The 15433-nt window shown below is 22.2% G+C and overlaps 1 protein-coding gene across 3 annotated transcripts in view; it reads right to left on the bottom strand.

Moving 5' to 3' along the window:
* Window positions 1–15433, bottom strand: part of LOC117171761 — a 116015-nt gene that overhangs the window by 23798 nt on the left and 76784 nt on the right. The gene's annotated exons all lie outside the window — the stretch shown is intronic.

The raw sequence follows: 15433 nt of genomic DNA, 5'->3' as shown, positions 1-15433 counted from the left end.
TAGGATAAGAAATGAGAAATACACTGGAACTTGGATTTAAGAAACCCGGATTTATGCCATTTCTAGAACTGATGTCCTGTTTGTTTACGTTTAGATTTTCTGGGTTTATATTGAAAGAAACTGAAAGTCGTATCCGAAACCGTGCATAATTCCAAGTTCCAGTGTAAATAAGAATGTAAAAATCTAACTATTTTGGATCAAAAATTCTCCTATTTTATTTCTGGTCCAGCATCCATTCATTTTTTATTTAAGTATTTCGTTGAAAATTAAATTAGTTAGACTTTTCTCTTCAACAGTCGTCTTTTGAAAAAATTTCGTCGTTCTGACTGGAAAATTCCACAATAATCAGAAAAATATTTTTTTCGGATTAAAGGAACTGTTTCAATTAACACCATTTTGCATTTATGCAACAATAACTGCGAAAAAAAAACATTTCAAATTAAAGAAAAATTTTTGTAGGAAAAAAAACCATTTGTTTAAACTTTAATTTTAATCAGAGCAATTTCTTTGTTTAAGAGAAATTAAAAAAAAAGAATCCTCTTCCTGAGTAAACTTGGTACAAAATTTTAATATTTGGTTCGCATTCAACTTTTTTTTTTCAACTCATCACTGTTGCTTGAAAATTAAACTTATTTTTTATAAATGCAACTCTTTAGTTGAGAATTAATTTCTTATCTCCAAAATTCAATTATTTCTTAACAATTTTGTTATTTTTCATTGAGAAATCAACAATTTGGTTGCACATTGAACTGTTTCTTCGAAAATTAATTAATTTTTGTTTGCAATTCCTTGGTTGAAAATTAAATGATTATTTTGTTTACAAAATCAACTATTTTGCTAACACGTCATATCTTTGTTAAAAAAAATTAACTGCTTTGTTGAGCATTTAATTATTCTGTTAATAATTTCGATATTTTGTTAAAAAGTCATATTTTTGGTTAAAAACATAACTTTTATTGCACATTCTCCGTTTTTGTTGAAAAAATCATCTTCTTGGATTAATAATTATTCTTTTTGATATAAAATTTGAATTTCATGGTTAAAAATATATATTTTTTTATTTAATTTTTTTTTTGAATTTGTCTTTTTCGATTCAGGATTTGTCATTTTAGATTTATAATTTATTCTTTAGTAGAAGAGTAATTCTTCTTTTTAAATTAATCATTCTCGGTTGAAAATTAACTATTGCGTTAAAAGTTTATCTCTTTATGTTGAAAAATAAGAGTTTGTCTAAAAAACTCCACTTTTTGGCTAAAAAAATCAACTTTCTCTCTCAAAATTTTTCTTTGTAGCTTCAAAATTCAACCACTTATATACAAATTTTATTTAAAAATTATTTTTTTTTGCAATCAAACTGCTTGTTTAGATATTTGAGTATGTTGTTTCATGCTAATGTTATGTAAAAAATTTATATTTTGGTCGAAAATTTAACTGTTTTGTTGAACATTCGTCCCTTTGGATATAAAACTCATCCTTTTGGATTAGAAATTTATCTTTTTTGGTAAAAAAATTCAAATTTTTTGCTTTAAAATAAACTTTTCACCCAAAATTTAACCATTTTTTTTAATTTGTATTTTGGATAAAAAAATTCGTTCATTCTGATTGAAATTTTATCTTTTGGTAGAAAATTTATTTTATTCAATTGAAAATTCATTCTCGTAATTACTTCCGTAATCACATTTTTGAATCTGAATTCATCTTTTTTGGCTAAAAATCAAATGTATTCTTGAAAACTCATCTTTCTGGATCGAATTTTTAGTTAAAATTAAATTATTAATTTAAAAATTCGATTATTTTATTAAAAAGTTATATTTCTGTGCCAAAATTCAACTGTTTCGTTGAGAATTTCACTTTTTAGATCGAAAATGTACATATTTTGTTAGAAAAATAATATTTCTTGGTTGAAAATGGACTTTTTAATCAAAAATTTAAAATTTTTCTTTAAAGTTCTTCATTTTGGATTAAAAATCTGACTCTTGGTAAAAAAAAATGTACCTTGTTATGTTGTTATTAAAAAATTCGACTTTTTAGATCAAAAACTCAAATTTTTTTTATAATTCATCTTTGTCCTTGAAGAATTCAACCAAGTAGTTAAAAATTGTATCTCATTTTGTTTTGAAAATTCAACTATAATTGATTTTTTTTTTAGCAAATTGCACTACTTGTTTAGATATTTAATTATTTTGTTAAAAATTCAAATGTTTTGTGAAAAACTTGCACTTTCAATTAAAAAATGTAACTTAATTGAAAGTTCATTTTCGTTAATTAAAAATTCGGCAATTACATTTTTAAATCTGAGTACTTTGATTTAAAATTTGTTTATCTTTTTTGTTCAAGATTCATTTCTGTAAATATAAAATTCGTCCTTCTAAATTTAAAACTAATCCTTTCGATTGAAAATTCTTATTAAAAAAAACCTCTATTTTAATTGACAATTAATTCTCTTTAATAGAAATGTATGCAATTATATTTTTGGCTTATAGTTCACCTCTTTCGGTTGAAAAAACAACTGTTTTGTTAAACATTTAACTTTTGATAAAAAAGTCATCTTTTTCTGGTGGAAAATGAATTTTCTTTGGTTCACAATTGACTATCCGATTGAATTTTTTTTCTTTGAAAATTTACCTATCTAGTTAAACATTATAATTTCTTCTGAATTCTTTAAAATGCAATATTATCTACTGTAAATGTGACAAATATGGAACCTAAATTAATTTTGAATAAAATAATTTATTTCCGTATTTTTGTGAAAAATTAATTCTTTTCCTCTTTTTTAAAATCTTTTTAACCTGTGAAGCTCGTAGTTTGGGCCTTGCAGCCTTTAAAGGATTAACATTCATTTTCAAGGATAACTTTTTCAGGAGGATTGAATTCTTATTCCAGGTGGCGAAATCCAACTTTACCAATCGACTTTAGCCATTCGCGAATAGAACTGGTTATCCATTCGCTTTGAGTCGACATTTCCTCTCATGCCGCACATAACATTGAATTTTCCACTTACGTTTTCCACTAAGAATAATTACTTCGGAATTTCATCTGGATCGTGAAATCAAAGTTCTTTTATAAAAAAAGTCCTTCATGGTCGTTGATCCTCATTGACCTACGGTCGCGTGCTTCCAGGGTCGAGATCGATTATTTCTTCGGAAATCGATTATTTCAATTAAAGGGGCGATTATAGTCTACTTTTCAAGTTTTCTGGGGTACCTTAGTAGCTCAAACTGTATGGAATTGTGATAATTTCGAATCAGAGTTAGCATATAAGGCATTCGATAATTGGCACTTATCGCTTGTTCAAATTTTTTTACCTCTGGGAAATATTCAGTGGGATTGGATTAAGTACTTAAGAGCAGATTTCATTGAGTGTTCAAGTCATTCAATTTTAGAATTTAGAAATTTAAATGAGATTAAAATCGAATTTAAATTTTCATTTAACGTCCGATAATCAAGTTAATATGCAGAATTCCTCAAAATAAAAATTAAAAATTTTAAGTTAAATCATTTATTTTTAACAAAACATGTATTTTTAACTAAAAAAGATGGCTTTTTAACAAAATACTTGAATTTTCAATGAAATAATTAAGTTTTTAAGATAATAGTGGTATTTTCAACCTAAAAAAATATATAAGTTCCCATAAAAGTGTCATAGTCTACATTTCAATAAAAAGAGGTTAAATTTATACAAAAAAAAAATTTCAACAAAAAAGGCAAAGTTTGAACAAATAAAGATCTTTCACTTAAGAAAGAAATTACAGTTTACCTAAAGTGTGGAACTTTCAAGCCAAGAGAAATATTTTTCCTACTAAGATTTAATTTATAATCCAAAATATGACGTTTCAGAAAAAAATTAATTTCGCTTAAAAATTATGAATTTCTATCGAACAAACCTGAAATTTCAAACTGAGAAAAATATTTTTTTACTAAAAAAGGAGACTTTTAAACTAGACAAATCAATATTTAAATATGGAAAATTTACATTGAAAAAAATTGATTTTAAACAAACAAAAAAGTTTTTCGGTTGAACAGTTAAATCTTTAACCAAAGTCATAAGGCTTCGAGCAGAACAATAAATTTTCAAAAATTTAGTTTTACTTTTACCCAAGTAGTTGAACTACCAATCAAATTGTTTTTTAACAAAATATTAAAAATTTTAACCAAAGACTTGAAGTTTCAACTAAGAAAATAAATTTTAAAAAAATGATTTCATGCAGAAGTGATTCAGACAAATCTTTCACACAATGTATTTAAATACTTTTTAAAAACAATTAGTAATACAGTTGAAAAATTTTTGATCGAAAAGTTAAATTTTCATTAAAAAATTTATATTTCTACTGAAACAAATGAATTTTAAAATCAAAAAGATCAATTTGCAAAAAAAGAACAGTTCAATTTTCTTTTGAGAAAATTTCAGTTGATTCTTCACGATCAAAATATGACATTTTAAACAAAAAATAAGTTTCTATGGAAAAAATTAAAATTTAAATGTAAAGAGACGGTTTTTAAATCAAACAAGGAGGAATTTTTAAGAAAATTTTTGAACTCTCGAGCACATAGTTGCATTTTTATAAAAAATTAGAAATTTTCAAGATAAAAATATAAATATTTAACGAAAATTTTATTTCTTTGAAAAAATCGAAATTATAATCCGAAAAGAAAAATTTTTTCTACCAAAAAGTATGACTTTTAACAAAGATTCTCTTAAAACAGATTAATTTTCAATAAAGAAAAATTGAAAAGAATTGTTGAATTTTCATCCTAAAAAGATTTCAGTTTTCTTTTTTATACTAAAATATTAAATTTTAACAACAAAATTTCATACGTTTTATTTAAATTAATAAAAAAAACAGCAGAATGTTCAACGAAAGAGAATGATTTTTAACAAAATTGTAGAATTTTCAAGCAAGCAGTTATATTTTTATCGAAGAAAGATGTAATTTCTCCTAAAGCAGGTGAATTTAAAAACTAAAAAAACAAACACACAAAAAATAGGTTGAATTTTCAACCGAACAGTTTAATTTTTATTTAAGAAATATGAAATTACTTCTAAAAAAGAGGAACTTAAAAAAAACTTTTAAAATTAGTTAAATTTGTATCCAAAGAAGATTTCAGTTCACTTTTAAACACCATAATAAGAATTGTAAAGAAGTTAATTTTCGGTTAGCTAGTCGAATTTTTAACCATAAAGTATTGCTTTTTAATAAGATAAAGATTGTTCAATTTTCAACCAAAAAGTTGCAATTTTGTCCAACTAAAATAAGAAATTCTACCAAACAGTTGAATTTTTAAGTCAAAGAAGCAAATTAAAAAAAAAAGTTGAATTCTTATTCAAAAAGATACAAATTGACTTTTTAACAAAAAATTAGACATCTTTAGAAAAAGTACATTTTCTAGGTAGTAGTTTAATTTTCAAGAAAATATATGCATTTTCCAAGAAAGATGTGATATTGATATTAAAAAAAATAAACTTTTAAATAAAAGAAACAAATTCTCAACAAAAACAAAATTACTTTTTACCCAAAAAAGCTTTCAGGTGACTGATAAGCAATAAAATATAAACTTTTAAATAAATGGTAAATTTTCTATGAAAAGGGCTGAAATTTCAGCACAACAGCTAAATTTTGCAGCCAAAAAGGAAGTCTTTTAAATAAAATTGTTAAACTTTAAACGAAATAATAACATTTATAACTAAAAAGATAATCTTCAGCATAAAGTTTTTGCGAATTCGAAAAAATTACGTATGTAATTTATTACGTACGTAATAAATCGTAAAAAATGGCTTCGAACCCTCCCCCCCTTTCCTTGATCTGTTGCATAATTTAAGTATGGTCCCTAATTTCTAAATTACACAAAAATTTTGTTTGTTTGTTAATGATAGAAATAAAGGAGAGGAAGGAAATTAAAAAAATAAAAATAAAAAGAAAGTGAATTTAGTTGGTAGTTTTTCTCATTTTTCATTCCTCTTTTTTATTTGTTTCCTAAGTAGGAATTTTTTTTATAAAAGAAAATTTTTTTCAGATTGCAATAGGACCAATTTCTGTTCGTTGTCTAAATTTAGTCGTTATATTCTTGGTTTTATTTTCAGGAATTCTGCACATCAATTTTACAATTTATTTTTAGTTTAAATACAAAAGTTAAAATTAAGAAAATTACTAAATTGAAGGTTTGAATGGAATGTAGTTTATTTATGAGGTAGTTTCTAAGTGCTGTGTTTCTTTATGAGAATTAGACCGGAAAATCGAACTTAAGTCAGAAGTTCAAGAGCAACATCTTGAAACTTTAAGGATAGAAAACTGATACTAAATATTTGCTCTGATTTTTTTAGCTACATTGAAGTCATTGCCATTTTAGTTGCGTCAGTTTCAGGATTATTTTATATGTTGTTATAATTATTCTCATAGATATAAATTTCTGCATGGATAATATTAATCGATATCATTTGAATCTTCATTTATTTAATCAGATAGTTCAATCGACAGTATGTGAATCATTTGGTCTTGAACTACAAACATGCATCTTATAAAGCAATTACAATACTGTTCACGTCACGGAAAATTGATTAAAATTTATTTATTGTTGCTGTTTATTTGTAAAATAAGATAACAACAATTTGTTATTCAATATTATGCAATCGAGAGATGATCTTTTTTGTAAACTTTGATCAGATTATTATTTTTTTATTATCAGATAATTATTTTTTTATTATTAGATTATTATTCTTATTTTTATTATTATTATTGAAAAAAGTTATGCAAAGTTATAAATCGATACGTTTTTCTAGATAGTGAAAGATGTGTCGAAATCAATAAATTCGAAAGGTGTACGAAACCGGTAGTGATTGCTTTTATATAGCAGTATTTACTTCTCACTAGACTATTATGCGCGTACCATAGTTCACAAAATAAAAAGCATTCAGCAACCATTTTCATTAAAACATTCAAATGATTTTTTTCAGTTTGAAATTTTATTTCTGAAAATTTAATTTATTAATAAACTTTTAAAGTAATCCCAAAAAATTTAAGTTTTAATAAAGTAAGTTAATTATTAATTATTATGTTCAGAAAAGAATCATTAATCAAATGTTTTCATTGAAACATCCAAATAATTTTTACATTATTTTAATTTTTTATTTTAAATTGTATTTCTATGCATTCAATTTAATAATGGCATTTAAAAATCACTCAAGAAAAAATCAAAATATATGTAAATATTAATTAATCAGCCAACAAAATAAAAAGCAATAAATAGTTATTTTCATCTAAAAATCCAAATAATTTTAACCTTATATCTTTTTGTAAATTTAAATTATTACTAATCTTGTACAGTAACTCAATACAAAATTAATATATATGTACAAATAATAATTTTAGAAAAATCATTTTTTCTTTAAAAAATTACAATCAATTACATAATCTAGAAGTATTGGTACAATGAATTTATGTTTTTTTTTAAATTGAAATTAAATCTTCATTTCATAATAATTTCCATTCAAACATTCAAATAATTATTAGTTTCCTTTCCTTAAATTTTTCCTTTCATTTTCGAAAATTTAATTGATTAGTAACATTTTATAGAAAATTAAGAAAAAATTACAACATATTTATAAAAACTTTTGAAAATTATATTCAGATACTTATTTGAGAACATCAAAAACATTGATAACAATTAAATATTTTACAACTGATTAATTAGTTCAAAAAATAAGAAGCATTCGACTCTAATTTTAATTAAAACCTGCAAATAATTCGAACTTTATGTTTTTTCAAGTTTGTACTTTCATTCCTAAAAATTTGATTTTGATTTTTATATAATTCCATAAAATGTTAGTTTTAATAGAATATGTCAATACTAATTAATCCGTTTACGAAAAAATTATTGTTCGATTATTTTCATTAAAACATTCGAATAATTTTTTATTTTTAATTCCATTTCTATACATTTTATTTAATAAAATGATCTTTAAAACTTATTCCAGAAAAAATAAAAATATATTTACAGTTAAAATAGAAGTATTTTACATATAGACTTTTTAATACAATTTATAGGCAATATTCCATTACACAAACTGAAAGAAAAAAATCAGTTTATGTGCTTCATTTAGACGAAGTAAAATTCAATCTTTTTGAAATTTAATACTGTGAAAAAATTAACCAGCTAATAAATAATTAATTATTTCACCAAATAAGAAGTATTCAAATAGAATTTTCATCAATATATTAAAGAAAAAATTTTCACTTTGAACTTTTATTTCTGAAAATTTGATTTATTAATAATTTTTTTAACAATGCCTGAAAATTCCAGTTTTACTATATTATGTTCATTATTAATTGGTCATTTCACAAAAAAAAATTATTCAATTATTGTCATTAAAACATTATAATAATTTTTACATTATTATTAATAATGCTTTATTTAAGTTTGAACTTTTACGTATGAAAATTTAATTTATTAATAACCTTTTAAATTCTCGAAATTCCAGTTTTACTAGATTAACTTAATTATTAATGAGTCATTTCACAAAAAAAAAATCATTATTCAATTATTTTCATTAAAACCTTATAATAAATTTTACATTATTTTTATTAATAATTTTTTTTAAGTTAGAAATTTTATTGATGAAAATTGAATTTATTAATAACCTTTTTAATGAATTTCAGAAAATTGAAGTTTTAATAGAGTAAGTTAATTATTAATTATTGAGTTCAGAAAAGAACCATCAATCCAATATTTTCATTGAAAAAACATTAAAAATAACTAATAACATAAAAAAAACGATTAAAAAACATTTAAAAATATTATAATAATTTTTACATTATTTTATTAATTTTTTATATGCATTTATATACAAATATGTGTGTGTGTGTGTAAATATTTCATTTAACACTGACTTTTAAAACTAATTTCAGAAAAAATAAAAACATACTTACATCTAAAATAGAGGTAGTTTATATGTAGATTTTTTTATACAATTTATAGCCAATATTCAATTAAATAACTTAAAAGTAAATAATCAATTTATCTACCTGATTAACAGAAATTAAAATTTAAACTTTATGCAATTTAAGACTGTGAAATAAATAAATGAGCTAATAATTCATTAATCAGTTCGCAAAATAAAAAGAATTAAACTATAATTTTCAATAAAACAATCAAATATTTTTTACTTTATATATTTTTTAACATTAATTTCGGAAAATGTAATTAGTTTATAACATTTTAAACTAATTCCAGAAAATGTATGTATTAATAGAATCGATTAATAATTAGTAATTTAAAAATATGTAATTCTTTTTTGTTTCCTTTAAATTCTGTACAGGTTGTTTAATCGAAATTTTCAGAAATTTACATTTTTTGAAATTATAAATCATCACGAGCTTGACATTATTTTTTAGTCGTTTTGAAAATACTAAATATCTCTTAAAATTACTTGAATTAAAAACTTCCAGATTCTTTTTCGAAAATTTTGGAAGAATTTTCAGATCTTTTGAAATATTCTCTTAAATTAATTTTTGTTTTCGATAAAAAAAAATCGTTAGACATTTTTATAAGAATCTGAATAATTTTTTTGTATTCTCTGCTACCCATTAGCAAGGCTTGAAAAATTGCCTTTATCGAAATATTCACAACTTTACATTAAAAAAAAACGTTAAGCTTCCTAAGTTTTTAATTATATTTAAATCGTTTCCAAATCTCTTTCTAAAGTTTTATAATCTAGAAAAAATTCAAATATTTTATTTAAAATCTTTCATATTTTTTTTTAAATTTTATGAAATCCTTTTCAATTCTTTCTAAATATTTTTCTTTTAAACATAGGTTATTTGAAATTTAAGAAAATTGAAATTTTCCCAAGTTTTCAATTGTTTCAAAATTTCTAAATATCTCTTAAAATTACTCGAATACAAAACCTCCAGATTCTTTTTTGCAAATTTTGGAAATATTTTCAGATCTTTTTAAATATTCTTTTAAAATTAGTTTTTCTCAAATAAAAAAAATCATTAAAAATTGTCCCAGGAATCTGAAGAAACTTTTTTCATTCTCTTGAATCCTTTGAAAAATCTTCTATATTTTTTTTCGAAATGTTAAAAAGTTTTCTAAAATTATTTAAAATTATTTTCAAATATTTTTCATTTCAAAATTAGTTATTCGGAATATTCTCACGAATAATAAGTTTAAAATATAAGAATCATTAAACTATGACATTTTTCTTATTTCGAACTTTAATTTCTTGAAATTTTATGTAAAAATAAACTTTTAAATTCCAGCAAAATTTAAGTTTTAATAGAATCATTTATTGATTAAATAATTACTTTATACGATAAAAAGAATTAAACCATTTTTTGAATGGTTCGAACCTTTCAAAAATCTTAACATTATTTTTTTTCTTATTTTAAATTCGTCCTTCATGTCAAAATTTTAAATAAATGCTATTCGTTATTTCGAATTTTTATGAAACATTTAGATTGTACAAGTACTAATAAAGAAAAAAAAGAATGTATGAAGAAATATAATATCTGTGAACGAGAGAGAAAGCACGATCTCGTGCAAATAGTTTTTCTGAATCGAGACAATGGAATTTACATGGACACGAGTCTCTGGAACTCATTCCGAGTTCTTTCTATAAAACTATTTATAAAATAAAAATAATAAGCTCATTCTATTTCTATATTTTCTATTTCTCCTTTTCTTCCTCGAATATATAAAAATGTTTTTAAAGGAAAGATGACTTCTGAACAAGTTTTTTTTTCAATCAAAACTAATTATTTTGCTTTCAAATGATGAAACTGTAAATTTTTTGTTCAAGATTGATATAACTGGTTAAAAATTTAAATATTTCATTGAAAATGAAACTGTTTTGAAATTTTTTAATGGAAAATTGATGCATTCTGTAAAAAAATTTTTTTAGAAGAAAATTAAACTTTTTTCCTTAAAAATTTAAATCTTGATTTTAAAAAGTCGACTTTTCTGGTTGAAGATGAACTTCTTTATAAAAAAAACTTTAAAAAGTTATTCTCTTTGGTTAGGAATTAAACAATTTTTTTTATTTGTTTTAGTGTAATTCAACTTATTCAAAATTTGTACTTTTTTTTTAGAATCACCTTTCTTGGTTGAAAATTCATCTTCAGGGCTTAGAATTCAACAATTTTGTGGAATTTTTTGTTGTTGTTAAATTCGACTAGTTAAAAATTCTCGAATTTATAAAAATGGTTTTAAAGCAAAGATGATATCTGACCCAAAAAAATTTTTTTATTTAAAGCTCAGTACTTTTGCTTTAAAATGATAGAACTGTAAAATTAATCTGATGAATTTCTAAAAATAAAACCAAGAATCTAATGATAAATTTTAGACTAACATTATACAATTTTCCTATTTTTTAACACGTAAATCTTTTTGGTAGAAAATTTAATATTTTTGGTTAAAAACTTATTTTTTGTTGTTAAAAGATCATTTTCTTGTTTGACAATTCAAGTATTTTTTAAAAAACTTGTTTTTTTTAATTTTTTTGTAAAAAATCAAATTTCCTGTTTGAAAATTATACTATTATGTAAAAAATTCGTATATTAGGCTACTAAATTCAACAATTTTGTTAAAAATTAACTTTTTCGTTAAAAATTCATATGATTGTTTGAAAATTTTAATATTTCGTTAAAAATGAAACTATTTTGAAATTTTCTTGATTTAAAATTGATGCATTCATTAAAATTTTGTTTTTTTGGTAGAAAATTAAACTTTTTTCTTTAAAAATTCAAATCTTGATTTTAAAAAGTCAACTTTTCTGGTTGAAAATAAACTTTTTTATAAAAAAAAACTTCATCTTTTTGTGTTAAAAATTCATCAATTTTGTTGAAAACCTAATTTTTTCTCGAAATTTTTATTGTTTTTAGGTTGAAAATTCATCTATTTTGTTAAAAACTCGTTCTTTTTGTATAATTCCACTCGTGGAAAATTAGTCTTTTGGCAGAAGATTGATTTTTTATAGTGGAAAAATCATCTCTATTGGAAAAAATCTACTTTTATCGTTGAAACTTGAATTGTTTGTAGAAAATTTATTTTATTTCTGACTCAATTTTTCTTGTTGCATTTTTTTCATTCACTGGTTAAAAATTAGTCTTTTTGGTTTAAAATTAAAATGTTGGGTTCGAAAAATAACATTTCTGTTGAAAATTCATATTTCTGGTTGAAAATTTAAATATTTACCCTTATTGTAGAAAATAAATTTTTGGACTTTTCTGGTTTATAATTTAACTATTTTTTAGATAATTCGCCTTTTATCATGACAATTTAAAAATGTGGTTCAAAATTGATTTATTTGGTTAAAAATCCACCTTTCTGGTTGAAAAATCAACTATTTGGTAAAAATTCCTGGTTGTTAAAAATTTATCTTTGTGGTTCAGGATTAAACTATTTTTTAAAAATTGTTTTAGTTTTCTTTTAATTCTTCTCATTCAAAAATTCTTTTTTTTAAAGTAACCTTTCTTGGTTGAAAATTTATCTTTAGGGCTCAGAATTCAACTATTTTGTGAATTTTTTTTTTGTAAAATTCAATTAGTTAAAAATTCGTCTTTTTGTAGAAATCAATGTTTCAACTTCTCTTCTAAACATTTTTTGTTTTGTTTAAATATTAAATTAATTCAATGAAGTTCTCTTTTTTGTCGAAAATTCAGCTATTTTTGAATAATTCGTCCTTTTTAAGGAAGGGGATTTGGTTGGATGCCTTCTCTCTTTTGTTTGGATCCAAACAAAAAAGAATGTTAAAAAAAATAGTTATATTTTTTTAAATTGCAATAGGTAGATTTAATGGTGGTTTTCGAAATTAGTTTCTTGGATTTATAGTTTATTTCCATAAATTCTGTGCATTAATTTTATTCTTGAACGTCAAATAGGATGTTTAATTTAATTTTAATCTCATTTATATTAATTTTATTTTAAGCTGTAAAATTATAAGAACATCAACTGGATTCGTATAGTTTGTTTTATTCTGTTGTAGAATTTTCATTGACAATTTGAAGCGGATAGTGCCAGAACAATCAATTTTCTTTTCCATAATATCATTGTCACGACTTGCCATTTGTAGTCTAAGGAAAGGTACGGTTACAATATTTATGGCAAAGTGCAAACTAATCTTAAGTTATTGTTGTCTATTAGCAAATGTAAGCAAGCTATAAGATAAAATAAGATTTTCCTTCATTCAAAATTTTTAAAGAATAAAAAAAAATATAAGAAGAAACTTTCTATTTTGATTGATCAGAAACAATTATTCCAGAACAAAATTTAAACTTGTACAAAATTTCTGAAGAAGGAGATAAGGATTATAAATATTCTTTCACGTTCAAGGAAAATTAATATAGGATAAAAAAGAACAAAAGTTGCTTATAACTTTCTGGGGCAAGTTTTTATTTAAAATTTTTCCAACTGTTTGAAAAACTTACTGTTTTTATTAGATAAAAATTAAAAAAGTGTTATAATAATAAATAATTAAAACATTGAGTGAGATGTTCAAAATGACGTTTTTCAGACGTTTGATGTTTTGATTATTTATTCTTAAATTTTGACATTTTAACACTTATTTATTTATTGTCAATATCCTGGCTAGAATGATGTAAATTATTGAAAAAAGAAAAGGAAAAAATAAATGAAAGGAAAAAAATTCAATAATAATAATATTGAAAAATGACAACGTCAAATTAGACAAATAAAAGTTACAGTCATTCTCTATAAGCAGGATTGTTATAACAAAATGGAATTAATTTTTTTGTGATAAAAAGGTATGAAAAAATTAAAAACAACACTTCAAAAATGTACGAAGGAAAACTTTAAATAAAATGAACAAACAAGATCTTATCGCAGAAGATACTAATTTCTCTAGAATTTCTGGTTTTCCTTAACTCCATTAAAATTATTTTGCTTTAGCCATGTTGTTAGCACCATTATTTCTCTTACATAAACTATGTCTGAAATTTTTAATAATATTTTTAATACTGCTCTTCCTAAACCTAAATCTTTTATAAAAATGCTGATAAATTAAAACAAAAACTAGAAATGGTCACTATTTCTTCTGATCAGATTATGGTCACTCTTGATCTAACTTTTCTTTTTACTAATATTCCTTTAGATCTTTTTCTAAAAAGTATTTAAAAAAATTTCCGGATATTACATAAGCTACTGTTTTAATTTGAGATAAATTTAAAGAAGGAATAAAATTCATAAAGAAAAACACTTACTTTCAATTTATTAAAAATTTTAGTAGAAAAACTTTTGGAACTTCCATGAGATCTCCTATTTCTAATAATGCTGATTTGGTAATGCAAGATTTAGAATCAGAAATTTTTAACGAATAAGATTTCAAAATTATTGCATACTTTGAAGGTATTTTGATGATGATTAACTTACTTGGCTTTATTTCAAAACATCCTTTTTGAAAAAATTTCTATAATAAAAAAGCTAGTAAATTCAGTTATTTTGCTTCCTGACAATAACTTTCATGAAGATAACTTAAAAATTGCAAAACATGATCTCTCATTATTATCTATTAAATATTATTGATTGATATATAGATTCTAAATTAAAAGAACTTAAAAACAAAAACTTAAATCTTAATTTCTTAAGATTAAGAAAACAGAATTTGATCTAAAAAGCAATATTACTATTCCTGACAATGGTCAAATTAAAAAAAAAACACAATAGACTAAAAGAACATCAAGATAGTGTTAGACTAAATTATAATAATGTCCTTAACGACCATTTTTATAATAATCCTAATGATAATATTCATTATTCAATTATATTCATTGAAACATTATAATAAATCTTACATTATTTTTATGAATGATTTTTTTAGGTTTAAACTTTTATTTAAGATAATTTAATTTATCATTAACCTTTTGAATTGCCGAAATTCCAGTTTTACTAGATTAACTTAATTATTAATTGCTCATTTCACACAAAAATCATTATTTAATTATTATTATTAAAACGTTATAATAATTTTTACATTATGTTTATTAATTTTTTTTAAGTGTGACCTTTTATTTATGAAAATTGAATTTACTAATAACCTTTTAAAGTAATTCCAGAAAATGTAAGTTTTAATAGATTAAATTCATTAATAATTATAAAGTTCAGAAAAGAATCATCAATCCAGCATTTCCATTGAAAAAACATTAAAAATAACTAATAACATAAAAAAACGTTTAAAAAACATTATAATAATTTTTACATTATTTTATTGATTTTTTATATGCATTTATGTACAAATATGTATGTGTGTGTAAATATTTCATTTAATAATGACTTTTAAAACTAATTCCAGAAAAAATAAAAACATATTTACATTTAAAATAGAGGTAGTTTATATATAGATTTTTTAAATACAATTAACAGCCAATATTTAATTAAATAACTTAAAAGTAAATAATCAATTTATCTACCTGATTAAAAGAAA

The sequence above is a fragment of the Belonocnema kinseyi genome, chromosome 4, assembly GCF_010883055.1.
Source record: "Belonocnema kinseyi isolate 2016_QV_RU_SX_M_011 chromosome 4, B_treatae_v1, whole genome shotgun sequence".
NCBI lineage: Eukaryota > Metazoa > Arthropoda > Insecta > Hymenoptera > Cynipidae > Belonocnema > Belonocnema kinseyi.
The sequence above is the reverse complement of the archived record's forward strand: the minus strand, read 5'-3'. Positions and strand labels throughout refer to the sequence as shown.